General features: G+C 35.1%; 1 protein-coding gene across 1 annotated transcript in view; it reads right to left on the reverse strand.

The window, feature by feature from the left end:
- The window catches only part of LOC117204098 (uncharacterized serine-rich protein C215.13-like), a 65,277-nt gene that overhangs the window by 42,549 nt on the left and 1,060 nt on the right, over positions 1-21,668 (reverse strand). The gene's annotated exons all lie outside the window — the stretch shown is intronic.

Genomic DNA, 21,668 nt, shown 5'->3' on the forward strand with positions numbered 1-21,668 from the left:
CACAAGGGATTCTCGTTCATACGTGAACTTTAGTATGTTTGTTTGTCGCAATGCATTTTACATTTAGGATCTAAATTTACAATTTTATTGTAAGAATATTAACAGATAGGGTGTTAGTAAATGCTGAGGTTCTTATCTGTATGTACAGTGTATTTGACATATAATGTTAAAAATGGAATAGATTATTTCCATCGGATTCTAACGAAAAATGACTGCTTGAAGAACATTAGATATTTGTTTTTATTTGTTTATATATATGTTAACTTGAACTATATGAAATGTATTCTCTTAGAGAAAAAGTATATTAATTTCGTTGAACGATCATTCGTAACAGTATAAGTTAATATTTCTATATAATATACAATATTTGATATTTAACTTTCCTTTTTTAACGAATAATTTCCACCCAAGTTTATGAAAATTCAGTTTCGTTGTGACTTCTATATTGAATACTTAAATTATGCATATCATAATGTGAAAATGTTACGTTATAAGAAATTTTTTTTCAATTGCAAATACACAACTGTATGATTATTGTAGCATCGTCATCCGTTTGATTAATAAATATAATTGTAGATTTAAATCATATATTTTAGTATTATTATCACGGACGTAAATAGGCTTTGTAATTAAAATACGACGAGTAAAGTGATGAGCTAATTACGTTGAATGTCTAGGTAGATTTTAAAAATACTTTTATATGTGGATTCTTTCTGGATTATCCTCGTGTTTACAAGAATCAAGAATTAGCTGCCTTCTCTTACATTTACAATGCTTCATCTGTATTCTATCGGTATAAAAACGAGACCGACGTAGTAATTGGTACATAAATTTTCTTATTAAGTTTCTTTGTCGCATTCTAAGTCTTCGATAAAATTGTCAACGAAATTTACGACATAATAAAACTGTATTTTCCTGTTGTTTTATATATTACTTCAAAACAGATAAATTAAGTGTTTTAACGTTCCAAATTGTTGAAACATTTGACTCTATAATTGCTATTTTCTTTTGTGTTTTCCTTTTCATGCCATCATCGAACAAGAAACAGCAGAAAAATACTGAGACAAACTGAATAACAACTAGGCTACAAATCGGATATAGGTAAATCTTCTAAAAGATTGCAAATTTCGTCCAATTTTACAAAAACAAAAGGAGTTAGAAAATCTAAATTACTTCTTTATTGAATTAATTATACATTCATGAAACAAACAATTATGTTGTCGAATAACAAATTCCACTTTACGTTGAAATTTTGTTTCAGACATTTTACAATCATAGAACATTTGACAATTATTTAAGTTTCTGTATTAATCTATTTAACATGCATCAGTTTGTTATTTTGTTCATTTTGTTATGTTTGTTATTTCGTTGTTATAAAATGTAATACATAGAATGTGATTCATATTTCATTATGAGTATAAATCTGGTCAAAGTGTTCCGAAACAGTAATGATCCCAAGTTTCTAAAAAAACTGAAATTAACTAATTTATAAAATTACACTAGGATAATACATGTTTAGGGACGAATTGTTTGAAAAAATTGGAAGTTCTACCTTAAACTAGTATAGAGTAAAAAAAGTATACTTGAGCCGATGTTTACTATCATAACAAAACATGCAAAGGCAGGAAAGAAGAGATCAGATACAGGTTTCCTCGAAACTTTTCTGAGCTGAACGCAAGGTTGCTCCGGTGAGAAAACTTCTGAACGATTACTAGCAACGATACCTGGCTGGATGGAAGAAATTACACGAGCGATACCTCTCGATTAAAATAATTGGATTAAAAGTCGAAACGGGAGCAACATGTAACGTGGTTCAAACGTGAATGTGACACAATCTTCGATCTACTTTCCTGCCGGCAAGAGGATTTACGAGGTAAACTCCTACGCGACAGCACGAAACCCATCGAGAGTTCGCAGGCTAGCCTGGTATTTTTTTTGCGACCTTCCTATCGGCGAATAAGTAATGGGCGCGATGTCAATGAGTTTGGCGCCATCGTGTTCCACCTATGCGTCTACACGTGTAGGTACACGGCAGATCTGCAGCTCGATTCACATAGCCGATGGTCAAGTTTTAAATTGACGACCCTTTGTTTCGTAGTTTTACGGCGTCAAGTATAAATGTTATTTTACTCCCATTCTTTCCTTGCATTGTTAAGTAAGCATTGCGCAAAGCTACTGTTTTCTATGGGCTGTGATATAGATTATTTCTTTCATTATATTTCATTGATTGCGTAACTTTTCGAATAACAAGAATTATATTTGTGATTAGAGGAAAGAGCATGATAGGTTACATTTTCTGTTTCTTTATGCGACAGTGATTTTAACGACGAGAAAAATTATCTATTGATTTAATTTTGAGATCACGTTTGTATTCAGAAATATTGATTGTCATAAATAAAGTTTAGACATTTATGGAAACCCATATTTGTTTCACGTTAATTAACTCAGTAAATATTTGTCTAATACAATATGATAGCTCACAGGAACTGTGACGATTGCATACATAAGATATATAACATCGGTTAAAGTAAAGATTACAAGAGCCAAAATTTAAATCAATTTATATATGCATAAAGTAACGTGAATACATTAATATTGAAAGTGCTGCGAGGTTATTACAGTTTCTTCCAGACGGAGTCTATAATTTTCCTATAAATCACCTACATTCAATAAACGAGCCGCAGCGTGTTGAATTTAAATGCTTTGAAAATACAATGTAACAAGTACTCTACACCAGGCGGAGTAAATCCAAAGTTGTAATAAAATAATTTATTACCAGGTTGCTGATCGACCTTTCCCCGCGCACTTTAAATTAATCTCTCGATCTCGCTCACGCACTTTGTCACTTCATTAAGAATTTACCTGCCATAAATCGACTTCCCTCCCTCTCCTTTAAACGGATGCAAATCACATGCACGCAGTAAATTAAGCTACGCCCTAAAAAGGATAACTTAAAATCGAACAAGCCGTGGATCCGCGAAACCGACGATGTTACGAAGAAATTACAACCTCGGTGATGGCAGAACGATGTCATAACAGGCAACACGCTTTTATACCTTCCGCGTGGTCCGTAAGCCAAAGGCTGCCGAAACAATCTTTACAACTCCCGTGACTTTTCGATGACGATCGCGCAATTAAACGGTTCTAATTGTTTTATTTAGCAGAGCTTCGTTGTATTAGTTTCACAAACAGCCGCCCGAATTCACGTGCCGAAATACACACTGCGATCAAGAATATTATACGAAGGACAATTTCTCGGGAAGTTTTCAAAAAAATCTCGATCTGAAGATATAAATAGAACACATCTTTAATAGTTACGACGAAATATTTTTCTAGGAGATAATTTCTTTACGCAAAAATTAATCAAAATAGTCGAATAAAATCTTGTCACTCGGTGTTTATGCAGATCAATTTTGTATATATGCACTTAATTGTTTAAGATACTGTTTATCAAATCACATTACTATAGTGATCTTTATTTGATTGATTTATTTAAAATGATTGAAACAGAGTGATACAACTGAAACAACTAAATTTGTTCAACTACTCAACTTACAACTTACAACTAACAACTCACAACTCACGAGTAACGACTAACTTTTGGCTGCAACTACTCGTCACTGCAACTAGTCGTAACTCACTAGTAACTAGTCGTAACTTACTTTCTACACCAAACGTCCTTTTATACCACAGTTTTCGGTATTCCCACCACGCACATGTATTTTACAGCTGTTAATGACCCAAGATGGTCACGTACACCTTTTCCAATTACCCATTGTCCTAAAGGGATTTCCTATCCTTCCCGGTCCCTCAGCACTTTCATTGTTTTCTACCTGTAGTTTCCACGATACTACGTTATGTTTCTTCGTATCTTCCCCTTTCAGTAAGATGAAACCCAATTACCACAATTCTCCTAGAAACATGGTTTCGAATCACACGACACCAATTAATTAACGTTGTTCGAAAAGTGCTCATATATTACTCATTCCACGGTGTCTTAAATCATAAAGCTCCGATAAATTCGAATACTCCAGCCATTAACACCTGGAGGCGTGCATCACCTTGGTTCGTTTCCATCCATGCCTTTCGTCGACCAAACCTTCCTTCCCACTCAAAGGCCTTTTTTACCGTAACATTACCGCCCATTAATTTCCACCAATCGGTGCAATCAATCGCCGCTTGGAATATGCCAGTTAATACCTCAACTTAAAGTTCCTAGACTCGCAACACAGGAGTTTCTCGAAAGGAGTCGCGAAATCGCTTATCTGTGTCTCGACGCCTCTTAACCACATGTTCGATGGATTCATGGCTTCCCTTATCTTCGTTCAATAAATTCCAGTACGCTTCAACACCTGGTTAAGTCCTTGACGTAAATTAGTCGTTGACGAAATAACCGGGTTGCATCTGATCGAAGCAGTTAGAGGTTGAAAAGTCGCAACCGCCAAGTAAATATTATCTCGCATTATGTTAATGACCAGTAATCGAGTCAATCGACTCTTATCTCGCCCTGTAGCCAGGGAACGTTCTGTGGATTTTTCTAAAACAATATTTAACGACACCTCGTAACGTTCGAGGGAAAATTGCTGAAGATAAAGTCGATTTGCAGGGTGCCACGCGCATCATACACTTTACAAGGACCACCCTGTATACCGAACGATCCAGAGGCTAGCGCATCGGCGATTGACCTACACGACGCATACCATTCCAGAAAACCGGTACGAATAATCTGCCTGCGCAGCACCCTTCGCAAAACTCCACCCTACACTGGCATTCGACTATATGTAGAAGCCTGTCCTCCTTCAGCACCACCCACATCTCGTTTCTTGACCGAATCTCCCGAGTCTTCTACGAGGAGCTGACCCTTATTCGAGCATCCCCCTTTGGCGCTTTGTCTTTGCTGCTCCGGGAACGTGCTCGAGAAAGAACGATAAGAGCTGTGCAACAAATAAATTTTGATATGCTAGATATATATATGAAGATCTTTGAGAGAATGTTTTATGGAGTTTGTGATTCTATTGCAACGTGAAAAGAATGGGTGACGTTTTTTTTTTTATAGATGAAGAAGCTACATGGGGTATTTATTTTAATGTGACGCACGACTTTTTAGTCCAAACGGGTATACAAGTAGATTTACTTGTACTGAATGTGCAGCAAATAGCGACGATAAGAACTTTGAGATTTTTAAATGAGGACCACACAGCAATGATACGATATGTCTATTTTCTTTACATTTGTAACATTTGATGGTTAAAAAGAAGTATTGTAATGCGAAATCAGCAGCACGTTTCCTGCATGAACCAATAAGATACAAATTTGGTTTGAAGAAATAATTTTGTTTGTTAAATTGCGTGTTCATAATATCGCGATATTTGTAAAAATAACTAGGAATATATTTATGAAGAGGAAAACAATCTATAAAAGCAAGATAAGAAAAATATGTACAGTTCAAATATAAAGCACGAAATACAAGAGTATTGAAATACAGAAGCCAACGTTGCAAAATTAATAGCAGCTTAAATGATAGATATAATTTCTTTACTATCCTAAACACGTCGATTCTGCAGAATCTTTAATCCATAAACGTAATAAAATCTTTCGCATAGACGTGCAATTTGTTTTCACTACCGGCAATTTCCATGTGACTCATTACAAGAACATTTTCCACTATCTAGAATCGATTTTACCATAGCGACCACGCACATCGACCGATTAATAGTCAGAGCTCGGCATCTGCAAACGACGATCGAGATTGTTCGTAATTATTTGTGATTAAGATCTAACGCTCGAGCGGGCTTTTCATAGAGATCGCGAGTACGTGGGACAATGCCGCCTATCAATTTCAAAGTGTCGCAATGATTTATCCGATAAATTGCCTAATGACACGGAGCGGATTTTAGTCGAAGCTCGATAGATACATTTGCACAAACAATACTGTTACGGCATGACCGATCGAAACGGTTATGACAATGCTACGGGGCGGACAGGCAAACTTGTGGCTCGTAGCTCGTATCTGTTGCCACGAAGTGAACGTTTATCTCTTTGTTTGATCGTCAGATTGGCCTGAGCTGGATCTACTGATGATTTCGTTAAAATTCTTTAGTTTTATGTCGACGCTACACGACAGAAGAACGCATATCGATCGATGTTAACGTGAATCACGGTGTGTTTAAAAACAATGACGTCAATTTGCATTATATATTAATAGCTTTTTAACGAGTTCCAATAAAGAATGAAATAAAAAGCGAACGATATTAACGTTACTTTAAACGATTTATGTGGAACCACTTGCATACTTGGTCGATATATGGAAACCATTTTTACGACGTTCGCTTGTAAACGTGTATAACTGTGCGACGGAATTGTATAAATTACTGTGGATGCAAAATCTCTTAAGATAAGAACCTTAAGAGATCCGCTTAAATAATTTATTTAAATAACTAGAAAATTAAAGTTGAAAATAATATCTTATGTTACAAGATGTGTGAAAGAGATAAATAGATAGAAATGATAGGAGAAAATAATCTAGTAAAAAAATAGATATTGGCATAATTCTAATACAGATGATAAAGAACCATCTATTTTATAAATATGTAACATATAACATAATTATAATATAATTCTTATACAAGTACGAGATATACAAAATGTATCACAGCAACGTTTAATCCATCAAACTTGTAAAAGTTACTGTTGAAATTTCATTTTAATTCGTCCCGAGTTCCATTTGTCTATGTTAGAATATTCTGTCACGTTGTTTCTATACTTAGAAATGAGCTGTAGTAGCTCGTTTTTCATTTTTTCAGTTTACATAATCTATCCTTGTTGGAAAACAAGCAAATAAACCTTAGATTCTTAACTTTTTAAAGTTATCTTCAATTAAAATGTACGAGTTGTTCCTCGATACTTCGTTACACGTAATGAAACACGCATATAAAAACTGCAAGTTTTAGATGGTTTTACAGCTACGAAACACACTGTATATTTAACGGTTCGCCTGAGTCCCGCGTTACACTGTTAGAGTTAAAACACAGTGAGTTATAGCGAGGCCAGCGAGCTGTAGGCAGACATTTCTCGAGCTTTATATCGCATCGACGCGAAGCGTGGCGAGAAACCTAGACGCGGGGGTGGTTGTAAGCGATGCCGCGTGACGATCTTGGAGCGACAGCGGGATTTTGCAAGGTGGTTCGTTTGCCTGGGACAGTTATTCGCTTGGAATCCGACTGGTCGTTGTTATCGTACGAGTCTAAAAATACCTGGCGCCATCCTATACGGCCGACACGAGCACGTCCGTCGTCCCAAGTGTGGCCCACCATACATTATTTCCAGAATTGTTCGCGCGGCGAAAGTTTCGCACTTTGGAACGCGCGTTTCTGATCCCGCCGACATTCCCCAACACTTTTAATCTTGTGCTTCTCTTCATTTCTAATATTCTATTTTTTGTTACTGCGTTTTTTGGTTGTTTGCCCTCTTGTGGTACAGGTAACTTGATTGTTGATTCCGCTTAGCTTCTTCTTTTAGCAGTTAGTTATAGGGTGCTCGAATGATTTGGGAGAATTTTTATCTAGTGAGTGTTACTGGTATTCACGAAAGATACTTTTATGGAAGATTGAGAGAGACGAGGCGGTTATCGATCATGTTATCGTGGTAGTATTATTATTTTCGAGATAATGTAACTTTTTATTCTTGTAATTTGTGGATGCAATGGAACGATCTTTGTTAGAATTAAAAGTGAAATGAAATAACATTATACCGTCACCGTGTTTAGACAAAAAGAGAAAAGTTTCTTACTTGAATTCCAATTATGGTATATTGTAGTAATTTCACATTAATAAGTTACAAAGATTATTACATGACAGGGCAACGAGTCTAAGAATACTAGACATAATTAGTGAGGAATAACTATGAAATTAATTGTCAATGCATCAATGGATTTTTTTTTTTTTGGTATTTTCGATTTCACCAAAATATTCAAATAATTGAGAAATTTTTATTTTTATCCGATACAGATTCTTATAATAATAATATTGACTACGAGTATTCAATAACGTAAAGAATGAAACGAGCGAACAGGAATAGTATTTTGTTTCACCTAAAAATTAGTTTATTTTAACATACTCACAGAGTTACGCATCTGTTATTTTATGCTAAATTGTAAATATTTTGCAGACTAATTTAACTACCTATGTTTCTTTCGTTCCTCCTTTTTGATGGTAATAATATGTCTACTCATCTTTTTGAAACAACCGCTTAGGCGCCACCCATAACTTCTCATTCCAATGTGGACTAATTTGCATTATTTTGCATTGCTTTGCTATAAAAATGTAAACATATATCGTTGCGGTTCCTATAAAAGTTATGCAAATGAAGTGCATTTTATATCAGCGACAAAAAAGAATTCTTGCATATAATATATGACACAGATATTAAAATAAACAATAAAAATAGTTCCATTTAATTATTCTTGAATCGAAATGAATTTATGTGCGAATGAAATTTGATTGAAAAATTTCTCGATTTACGAACCAGTTTGGAAAATTCATTTTCGCGTTAATTGTTGCCTAGTAGTAATAGCAATAAAAACACTGAAACATTGCAACAAATTTTTATGATAATTCATCATAACGGACATTGTATTGCCATTTGATATCTTAATTATTTATTAATTAATTATTCATATATGTGGAGTAAAAATGTAGTGAAAAAAACAAGAATATTTGAGATTCAAAGGATTATAAAAGGAAACTGACTCGAGTATGACCGACGAGGTATTGTGTAGAGAAAAGTAGATTGAATCAATTTGTCGCGATGAACATTTGGTCGTGCAATGACAGGAACTTGACAATACACCAGGCGGAATTAGTAATAAACAAAAGCACTTCGTTCTTGTTATGAACTATCGACGGATGTTCCTCATTGGTGACACAGGAAATGAGGGTAAGGGATCGTTGTCTGTGATTCGTTCTCATGTGACAACAAGGGCAAAGTGCTGCATCATATCATTGCACGACTAATCCTTTAAAAATTCCTTATGGGTCAATCAAATTTAAATCTTATATACTTATGAGTGCTTAAAGTAAAGGGTGAATTGAGAATGATTACATTACAATAAAGAATAATTTCATTGTCCTACAAATTACTTGATATTTTGATTACATCTATCGCTGCGTATGCACGATATAGTACCTTAACAAGTTATGGACTAACTAAACAATGTATGCACTTGTTTCGATGAAACTAATGTTAAATTTTAGAGCATCGAATACATCAAATGCAACTAGAGAATTGCATTCTAAATACCGAAATAAAAATATCGGAATACGTTCAATATGATTTTACAAATATTTTCTTCCAGAGTTTAGAATAGGATACCCATTATGGAATGTCTAATTAAACAAAGATTCATCATTCTAAAATCAAACCGATGTTTAAAATCGATGTTTTAAACAGAGAATTTATAGTAATACGGAAAGATAGGATTTGATAACGCTATAAGATAGGAACCCATGTAATTTTCTAAAATAAATATCCTATTAACTTATAAGGATAAACATGTAAATCCGTGATTATCAAATTAGTCTCCTCAACCATACGAAAGTTCGTATCTTATCTTCGGAACGCATTATTAAAATTTTATTCGCCTCTATAGAACACGCATTAAATGCCACAAAAGCTTTTAAACCTGGTCTCTCGTGTTTCTCTCATTCTTGCGAGATAATCCTTGATCTCAAGAAAATACGACGACCTCCCGGCATACGAAATCTGGCTAACATTTTTTCCAGGCTGAACGGTGCTATAGACGAAAAACACTCGTCGTTTTCGCCGTTACACTGTACCGTTATCAAGCCGCTGCGACCTTAGGTACACATTCGCCACAATGCAACGCGCAAATTCCGCGCGTCCCCTAATGCTTCCTAACGGTACATCGAACCTACAGACCTATCTTCTCTGTTCTTCCGCTTCCTTATCGAGGCACCGCCACCTTCTGCCGACGTTTAACAAGGTTAATAAGAAGCCGCGCATTATGCGCGACGTTTCAGCGGAACGTTGACAGAGCGTTACAAGCTTTACAAGAAACTCGCATCGAGATTTTGCGGTCGCAGACAGGAGAAAGAAATGCATCCTGGATACTGGGAATATTCTTGCGGGACAGACAACGGCACTTTCCACCCGTTGGGATTGGTATAGTGTCGCGTAATCCTATGGCGATGTTATGAAATTGTGCAAAGAAGTTAGAAATAGTTGAATTTTATTGTTCTTTTGGTGGCGAGCTGCAAAGGAATGTGAAAATAATATGCTTGTGAAGGCTGATTTTTTTTATACACCCCTGTTCAACACTTGTGGAAATTTAAATATTTAAGCAACTTGAGAAACTGACAGGAAATTATCACAAACATTGTGAATTGTTATCTTATTTCAAACAAACGATAAGGAATGGAGATTTGAGTAAGGTAATCTGTCTTGTAATAGGGCAAATTCAGTTATGAACGATTTCTAAGCGACTCAATAACTTTTTCGACAAAATCAAATGAAAAGATAGTTTTCATGTAAAATTGATTGAATATATTGAAAAGAATTGTCTTATTGGTTCCACATTATGAAAGATCATTAGCAACGCTGTACAGTCTATATCTAAATTGTTAACTAATATCTGGTAATTTACAATTTCTGGTACAGTTTTGACGTGAATAGAAATAGCGTTAGATTTATTAAATTTTCCTTTGAATTTAATAAGCTGTTCATATTGTTTGGCAGATTTATTACCTTTCTCGCAACCTCCTATATTTTGCATTCCAATAGGACATGCTTGATGATAGTTGATGTATTACGTTATTCATAGATTGAGAAATTCGGCTTATCTAAGAAATATGACTTTTCTTAGAACAGGCAAATTGTGTCTCATCGTATTTCTTATCTGTAGCATTCGTATTATATGTTTGCATTAATATTTATTAGCTATATACAAACAATCTAAATTATTCTACATTCAAATCCTACTAGGTATACATATATTCTACTTCCCACTGGCGTTTAGTTTACTAAATCATGTAGTACGATCTTTTGTAATTTACATTTCATGTTGTAACAGTATCGATTCGATTTCAATATCGTTTCACTCTTGCTAAAACAATTCAAACTTCCAGCAAGAGAGAAAAAGTGTTACAAGTATAAACGTAAGGTTTGATGAAAGATCGATAGAAGTATTGCCGGAACTCGAGCGTTACGAAAGTTTCTGTTACGTTGTGGCAGAGCACAGTTACGAGGAGTGATGTGGGACACGTCTGGCATTCCAATGTATCCAGTTGACCAAAAAATTCGGATTAATTTGCAAGTAGAGATCACTAATCAGTCTTCCCACGAATTTTTACCTAACTTTCAACATACAGTACCTAGATGTCACAACACTTATCATCGACCTACGCCGAATTAAGCACGCGTAGTATTATCATGTAATCACTGTATGATATGCCTATTCTACGATCCTCTTTTGGGATTCAGAATCCCGATGTTTCGTATATATTTCGATATATCTGATAGTATAAAAAAATGTTACTCTTTCTACTTCAGTATTTGAACAACGTGAATGCTTTCGTCTTCCTCTGCATACCTGAAGTAAATTAAACATAAATACAAAATTAAGTTTCCTAATTCGTTTTATGTAAAGAATTTGTATTATTTTCTACCAGTCTATTATAAGCGCTAATATCAAGGAATACATGATATTAATTTATATCATACGTTAAATTGAATTGATATAATGATTCCAGTATAAAATCTCGCAACGAAACAGAATTGAGAAGAGCTGTGAAAGCTTGTGAAATTAAGCCCATAAATCTCATTTAAAATTCTCATTAAACCAATCTATACCGTAAATTACTGCCATCCCTATTAAAGCCTGATCTACTGTACCAGATTCTGTGACCTATTGCTAGCATCCAAACTGCAGACACGCTAGACTACCCTTAAGAATCGTCAGATTTTACGCTTTCATGATCTTTCACGCCATCATCGTTTCAACCCTGCATTACCGTCCAAATGTTCCCTCGAAATTATTATTATCTCAATCTTCCCACCGAAGAATGTTCTCCAGCGATCATTTACGAGTTGGACTGCAACCAAGTATCGTAAAAACACTCTTCGACAATCAACGCTAGACAAAGACGAAACAGTGGAATCTGGTAGCAGAACGGTCTTCGTGATCTCTTTTCTAGTGTACCGTTGCGATCATCCTGCGAAACATCGGCGACCGATGCCAAGGAGAGGACTATAAAGTCTCTCGTAATATCGATGGACCGGTTTTCACCGATGGTTTCTAGAAACAACGCGCAAGGCTGCAGGATTTTAACGACGAGCAAAAAGTGGCCCGCGTGAAATTGACTTGACGTTTCCTACAGAACTGGATCGTTTCTTCTGTTTACCCTTTTTCTTTCTTTCTCCTAGCGCAATTCGTTCCACGAAGCTTTTCCCATTACATGCTAACGAAATCAATTTAGTACCTATTCATTTATTAGTTTTGTTATTATCGTGTACTTTAAATTTTTCAAATGCTTTTCTAATGAAAAATATTTCGTACACCGTAGTCGGTATACAATGGCTACGAAAAGTATGGGCACGTCATTGTATTTATTATAACATTTGCTTACTGGTTAATTGAAAGTAAGTATTTTGAACATCCTGCGTGAAAACGAAAATTTGATATTACGGAAATGAAATGCAAATCTGATAAAAAAATGTTTCATCGTCGAATAAGAATATGTGCCAATACTTCTTGTAGTCGATGTAAGTCATTTATTAGCGTAAGGATTAAAAAGAAGAAGTTTGTCGATACATTAATTATCGCTATTATTGAATCGATAAAGAACTATTTTATACATTTACGTCAAATTGTAATATCAAATATCATATGTCGTTAATTTTTCCACAACTTTTATTAAATCTGTAATTCAAATTAACTTATAAACGTTTAAACATCGATACATCGACTAGCGGAAACAAAAAATGATAATTAACGATGATGAAGGATAAGCAGTTGTAATTAACGAAGTAATCAAAATATGAAATTTATATATCGATGTATAAGAAAACGGCGCTTAATTATCACGTTGCAGAATTTTACGTGACATTGTGGCAAAACAAGAGCCAGAAAAACGGCAGATTGGAGTTCAACGCGATCTTTCAATGTCAATCAGGCATTCGTTCTTTCATGTAGGTGCATCACCGAATGTCAAACACAGAACCGTAAGGTAGTGACCGGAGTATAGTGATTTATGCGCATTTTTTGCAACCTCTGGAATGCGTGATATATTCTCATATACATGCGTGAAGCCTGTAATCCGTAGATGATGATACAAGTCAAGAGTAAATGAAAATTTTTCACATTAAGGTAATGACTATTTTATTTGAAACCTGATTTTAACGAATATTCCCTTATCGAGTTTTATGGAAATTCTTTATGAAAATTCTGTATGGTAAAAAGTTGAACATATTTGATCCGTAACAATAGCGAATATTTTTCCTCTTCTCAGATGAAACTGATAATTATTATTTACTCTCTATTATAGGAATATTAAGAAAAAGAAAGCGAAGGAAAATACGATGAATAACTCAAGGCGATGCTATAGCTAGTTATATGCGAATCTGATAAAAGGATGAACATGTTAGGTCAGGCTGATAGAGAATAACTTGTCATCGACAAATAAACATGACGAAGCTTGGAAGATCTGTTATGAAGATTTTGAATCGCTGGCATTTGGAAACATTAACATTTTTTAGAACCTTTAACATAGTTTTTCATAGTTTTTCACTGATATTTTATCAGTGATAAATTAAAGGTCGTTTCAGTCACACTTACTTTCTCAGATTCAATTATTAACGATACGTGACAAACAGAACAAATGACAAAATTAAACTTACCATATCACATTTAATTACCTTAACTTTAATTACTTTAAGATACCGTACAAAATGAATTACAATTTACTAACTCGCCATGAACACAAATGATATACGGCTTATCTTTGTCACAGCTTATCTTACTGCTTCCTACTGAAACATACCTACCGAATCTGAACCTTTTATCGGTACCGTAAGTCCGTATAAATAATGTCAGCTATGCAACAAATTGTAGCAACGTCCATATAACGCGAAGCAATATATAAATTAAAAAAAAAAAAAAACAGCAGGTGACTTCGACTCGCAAGAGACACTTCAGACAAAAAGGATAAAGAGAATGTATCTTTGTAATCCAAGCATTAATCACAAGCATGGTACGGCCTGGTAATAATCGTAATTAATAATAATTTAATATAATCCAGTGGGTAGAACATCAATTTCACGTGCACCAATCGTCTGGTCGGCTAAGATCGTCCCCTTTGACCATGACCTTCGGTCACTATAACCTTTGAACAAAGGCCACGAGCCGTGACACGCGTGAAAAACGCGTCATCCTCTATTAAACGGGTTTTATGTCTACCCCCCGTCGAAGAACTTTTTCTCTTTGTACAAAGAGTCTGCCTGCTGTTCAATTTTTCGAACTGCGCCCTCTGTGGCATTTCAATCGACGATCTGAGACGTGCGGGTCACTCGCAGGGATGCGTTCTATTCTTCTCGCTGAAGGAGTCTTGTTTGCACTGCGGCTTACATACGCGAGGCAAAATTGCGTAAGGAATTGCGCAAAGGGATATTGCACTGAGATATTGAGTTCAAGTTGTATGTACATACTTGTATCTGTAGAGGAACTTTGGCTGACTATGTTATTTATGCAGTATTTTGTTTAGATGATAGGATTTATTAGTTATTGAAATTACTATATTCGATTGTTTATGATCATTTCTAGGTATTATGTATTCATTATATAGGCACATTTCTCTTAGATCGATAGATCGTTGTTAAGTATTCTACGATTTTTACATCACTAAATACGTATCTTTCAACGCAATCTAATAGTATACTTAGCTATTATATTCTAAGTACAATTTACGTGTTTATCAAATTAATCATTTTACATGTAACGAACTATTCATATACAAGTTTCTTTTATCGAGTACAAATATGAAGATGATAGATTCTATTATCAAAATTAATGGTACAATTTCACATTGAAAAACATAAATAAATTACTATGTACCAAACTTAAATTCGATTATCTCAATTAACAGGGTGAACAAACATTGAGCTTTGCTAAAATTTACCACCACTACAAATCTACAGTACCGTACATAGAAACGTTATGTACTGTGTCATATTAATGTTGCAAATTCTGCTCTAAATAACATCGAGTACCAGCGTAAAATCTGATTTGCAAGGCTCATCAAAATTTTGCCGCGCTCTCGAGATTCGCGATATTAACCAAGGCATAGGCGATCAAAACGTAGCAACATTGTCTATACAGGCATTACGAATATACTTAAAGGAGTTATCGCAAGCATCAAATGTACGCCAGTTTTTGCCACCAACCGGACATTGGTGGTCACTCGTTAACACAGCAGGGTGTATCAGCAGTTGGTATCAATTTTCGCCAAGTTCCAGGACCCCGTTGTTCCAGCCGTTTCGCGATTTAATTAACCGGGACAGGCCCGCACGCTCTATATCGTTTGTCGTCACTTCCCCATGGCCGGTAACCTTCGTTTGCTCTTTTTTAACCGCGGCATATCGTCTTTTAAACTGCTCGTTATCCAATTATCTTGGACCTTTGAACGTGCTTCTGCATGCTCCACTAATTAAACTTTGCACCGGAGTGCCGCGTATTGCAGCCGCGGACGAATTAAAAAACCATTCGAATGTTTCGTGGTGTCGCTTTTAACGTTCGAATCATGCCGCTGTTCATCTTTGTTGCGTCTTTATTCGACCAGGTCACTTTGAGAAAAGGACGAAGCTCGTCGGATTATTGACGTGGTAAATGAACCGCGGAGAACAATTGATGGATTTGTTTTATGAATATTGAAGTATTTCTAGCTTTCATTTCGTGTTTAATATTTGAAGGTTTTTAGTTTTCCAAGCTTGGGTAATTTATATGGCGAAAATGGATAATTTCAAAGTATCAGATTTTTGCAGTCGTAAGAAAGTACTATCAAATGACACGAAAAATATGTTTGTTCGTATTTAAATGCTATGGTAAATTCAATAGTGCGGAAACACTTTCTGTATAATATTATGCGTCTTATCCTTTCGTATTTTCTCATTGCAAAAATTTAACTTTATTTAGAAATAATCTGAAAATAGAACAACCAACACAACTAACACTGCAAACTACTACAGGTCTATTCAAAATTCTATCAGGAAATTATTCTAAACGATTTAAATCACTGAAATTACAAAAAGTATAACGAAACCCTCTAAATAAATGCTCACAAAGTTTCCTACTAACCGATATATAATACAAAAACCATATAATTTATTACAAAACATTAAAAATATCATTGCCAAAATATTATGCAATACCCCCAAGCAAGATATTAATCACAATCCCTAACAAGATGACCACATCATCTCACAGTATAAATTCGCCTCATAAAAAACATAACAAACAATCTTATCCTGTAATCGAAATTTTGATCTCATTTTTCCTCCATCCTCCTTCAGTAACCAGCTACGGGTCATTTATAGAAATCAGAGCATCGAGATCAGCCACTTCGTAATTATCAAAAGCGCCGTGTGGATTATTAATCAGGCGTTCATGCCGAATACTTTTTAAAGAAGCATGGCCGATTAATTGCGTTAATCGGTCGTTAATCTCCGAAATTCTTGTTACTACTATCGGCCGCGAGGCGCCCTTTTACAGCCGCTAATTACGCTTGCGTGACGAAGCTCGATACTCTCGCGCGATTCTTGCCACGTGCACACACATAGTCCTCGCGGAGGCCCGCACGTTGCCTCGGCTGACCTCCCCAGATGCTATCCCACTTGTCTTGAATTCCTTCGACTTTTCTCTTTGGCCGCGATACAGTAATACGAGCTTTTAATTGTTTTTACTTAGCTCCGGGACACCGCGAGTGTTGCGTCAGGAATTCGAATGGACGCCACAGCGGTATTATCCTGACGGAATTTTCAGTTTTTCGACTCGAACGAACACGGGATACTGACGAGCTGGGAATTTTAAAAATAACGGAGAAACACACTGACGCTTGAAAGCAGTGATTTTGAACAATACTCTGGTTTCCAATTGAAGTAGATTTGAGTGGAAGCTTCACAATTGGAAGATGGATGTAGAAAAGTTTGATTCATTAAGTTTCGGTAGAAGAAAAAGAAGTCTTTCGGAAAACTGATCTGAGCTTTAAGAAATTTCTACGATAAGAAGGAATTAAGTGCTCTATATAGAAACTATAGAAAGTGTTGCAGATATCAAAAAAATAGCGAAAGAAACGGTGCATATAGTATAGAATAATATACTAATTCATTAAACATTATGATACTACAATGTATATTTTACTTTTGGTATTTCGTATATTCTTGTATATCATATACATTCTTATACCCTTAAGTTGCTCATAAATATACAGATATTCGCAGTGTAGTAATAAGTAAGCAGAGCGTAATACACGTACATTGTGAAACATTTTACATACTACTAAAAGGGTTAAAGAAACATTACAATGAAAGATAATTACGTGCGGATAGTCGTCACGGGTATCTCTATTATACTTGTACTATAATGAGAAACTCGTGTAATTATTAGAATGATCAGTACCTACCTAAGTCACTAGCTGCTTAATTGTAAGCGGTTATGATTAATTAATGTACGAGATACGTTCTATAAACACACAATTAGAATATACGCGTAAGAATCAGTTTAACATTTTGTTATTTCGGTCGAGTACAAGTAACGAGATGTTTATGACTAAATATTGAAGTGCGAGAATAATAGCTGTAGTAGTTAGGTATTGTGCAAGCACAGCATGCTATTTGTTCATTACAAGAGCGTAATAAATGCACACGAGATCCTACTATTTATATAATATACCTAAACTATCATCAAGCGTGTCTGTGGAAAAGCTTTGCGAGACACTGAAGAATGATATTGTACTAAAATTTACATATAAAACGTTTATATAAATAGATGCACTATGTCATGCTACAGAAATATACGATACTTATATAGAACGTGTGTAGGATTTACTTTACAAGTTCAAAGGAAGCATTATTAGGTTAACGTGAAGATTTCCAGTTTCTCCGAAGAATAGGACGTTACAATGCGTTACAATGGTCGGTGAATTTAATGCAATGATTTATATTCTTCCAATACGTGCAGAGAAAGTGAGTGCAATGTACAAAATTTGCGAACTGGCGTTTCAAGGAATGCGTGAAAAGAATATCGATTACTCGTATTTTATTCGTCGCAACGAGCGGACAATAAGTTCGTACTTAACGTCAAGTGTCACCGGAATTTAAGGGAATGCATTGTTACACAGAATTATACAATTTGATACTATCAAAATTGTTATTTTATTTATTGTTGCAACTAAACATATATCGTTACGACATTTTTATAACTTTAACAATATCTTTTGTCATAATATTAAAATATTGAGAAACATTAAAAAGTATGGAAGATATTGAAATTTTGCTTTCATGTAATTGTACCTCTGGTGTTTTATAGGAATTCGTCAATTTATAATCCACATTTAACAGGCTTATATCTTTGGATCTAATAAGCGGTTCTCATATTCAATTATATCATGTTAGAATCCTACTTTTACTCATAAAAGTACTTGTACGTAGAATATATTTTCATCGTTATGCTCTAAACATTCCAATTCCTTCAAATTCCATAATATTATGGAATCTAGATGGAAGGAGAAGTAACAATGGAGAAATTTTTAGCAAATCGTTTGAATTTCTCTTAATCAACGCGCCGTTGAGAAGTAAAATTCCATCGTGTGAATGGACTGGCAAAGAATAACCAATGAAATGTTGACTTAACGCAACGTTGACGCTTAATGGATTAAACGACACGGCTAATCACGAATCGAACCTTTGCGCCGATTTTTGACATGACAGGATCTCGTGCAGAACATTTCAACTAGCTGTGCTTGCGAGTTCCATTGCACAAGATAAATCATCGAAGCGTAATCTTCCGAAGGAACCATGGCAGCTTAACATTCCACCAGCTTGCATAACGAGAGTAGCGTTCACCGGCGACGACGTGTGTGCATTTGCACGTGAACCTCGGTCGAGCATGCACAATCGTCCATTCGCCGTGTATCCTGCGTGAAGTATAGCAATCACCGGCGAGATAACGCCTGTATCCTTGACTCTAGTCGTACACCTACCGATGCGTGTGTCATGCTGTGTGTGAATGCCACTAGATTCGCTTGCACGCATCGAGATAGAATAGTTTTGTTACAGCCGTAATAGAATAACGCTCTCTAACGATTAACGCGTTGACTGTCACGGTGATTATCGATGACCCACGTGACTAAATTTTTTAGAATAATCAAAGTAAGATGAGTTTCGTCGGCTAAATAAAAATTCATGACTTGGATAACGTTGTCAGAAGAAAAGTGAAATATTATGCGATACGATGTTTTGCAAAAGTTAACTGTTATGGCATAGTATGTTCCAATCGATCGCAACAGCAAGGGCAAGATATATAAAATCCGCATGGCAGTCAATGTCTTAACGAAGTTGTCATCTTAAGAAAAGTTGTAAGAGTGCGTTGAACGTTATTAAATATGACGGGGCAACGTTGATGAAATCAAGCGGAGAAATGTCACGGTTTGCGTGCGAGGAAGAGGTGTTCTTGGCAGCGCAACTGTCCACGCTCGAGGCGCGTGAAGGTTAATGTTAACGGGTTCGTGATAATGACTTTTTGAGTGATCGTCGAGTGGTCGGGTTGGATACCTTGCTTCGATCGGTAGTGCCGCCGGATGTGGTTAAGTGTGTCGTCGTGGGGTAGGTTGTGATCCGCATGTCAGAAAATTTTTATGGAATCGGTAATTCAGGGAGTTGGCGAAAGAGTGGTGCGAGTATCTTTTTTATATATGTGATACCGTGGTAAATATATAAATAGAAATGTACTCATATGAAATTCAATTTATTTTAGTTCTTTGTTGCTTGAAATAAAAATTTGCATATCGTTTTAGACATATTTATAGTGCTTCAAAATATTAGAAATTAGAATATGGAGAAACAAATAGAAATAAAATTGTTCATAACACAACTATTATATATAGTTGAATTTGTGAGTAAGTTCTACGAAGAATTCGAATATTTTGAAAATTAATTGTTTCGATAATTTTGATAACTTTCGCTGATACTTTTCGTGTATAAATGTTCCATTACTATTTAAACGAAAGATCATACAGGGCAGCGAGATGATTTATGATTGCAGAATTTAACAATAGGCGTTACTGTCTTGGTGAAAGTCTATTGTAATAGGGATGATTGCAAATACCTGAATTAACAATTTCAACCGGTGTAATTTGCACATCATTAACACGGTATTGCTAAAAAAATGCTCACCCGTTAACAATATATAATCATCGTACTGTAAAATATAATTAAATAGTTACAAAATATAATATTTTAAGACAAAATTACAGGACTAACTTAATATTATAGAATATTATTATATAGAACCTTATAGTATCTACAGTTACTTTCGAAAGACATATTCAACTTTGAAATTAAGTAAAACATTGTTAAACATGCTATAGGAACATTGATGAAATCACCGGACAAAATGTCACGGTTTGTATATAAAGGGTGTTGTTTCAGAAAGTATATGACGGATCGCGTTGAGGACGTAACAAAGGTTGATGTTGGCGAATTCATGACATTTACGCCTGTGATGTAATTTGGAGTTATTTAAAGTAAATGTAATTTATGAAACAGACAACTATTCTTAGGCACATTGTCATTGAAATTTTTCATTTTATAAATTACATAAGTTATATTATAGTATATATACCGAGAGTATAAAATCTGACGATGCATAAGTGTTTCGTAAGTTTTGAAAATCTTGAAATGAGATTACGCATTCTTAAAACATCAGGAAGTTATAAATATTAATGTTATACCTGATGTTCGTAAATGCATCTCGATTATAAGAAGTGGTATTAAATATCATTCTTTTAAATGCATCTGATTTCAATTAATATCCGTTTTCATAAATATGCACGAGCTTTTTTTTTACTTAATAATTAATTAATAATTAAATAATATTAATAAGAAATTGTGCAAGAAACATTGAAGATTATATTTCTCTATTTAATTTAGTGTATTCCGAGTAAATGGCAATAATGAATAAATAAATATATTTACTAAATAATAAAATATGTACAATATTTCTATTTACTCATTATTATTCATTGCAGAATATTTTATTCGTTTAATATACAACTAATACTACTAAAACCGCTACGGGTCAACGATCTCTGGTTAAAAGCTTACAGAACGAGATAGCACACGAAATTGTGTGCGTCTAAGGTATACGTACGATCAAGTTTAAATTCCACCGAGTTCACCGTGAATGTTACTCTTACCAAACATAGCGTTTAGGTACAGTACAATGCATCTCGAAAGTACCTCAACCGTACCGGCGATACTTTACACCAAGTGACCACACGAACGAGCTAAGCCGCTCGTAAAAATAATTCACGTTCGAACTTCGTCTTTCGAGCACGTAAACAAAAGCATCGCGAACTCGAGTGATTTAAAGCCGATAACTCGCC

The sequence above is a fragment of the Bombus bifarius genome, unplaced genomic scaffold (genome assembly GCF_011952205.1).
Source record: "Bombus bifarius isolate JDL3187 unplaced genomic scaffold, Bbif_JDL3187 scf7180000007977, whole genome shotgun sequence".
NCBI lineage: Eukaryota > Metazoa > Arthropoda > Insecta > Hymenoptera > Apidae > Bombus > Bombus bifarius.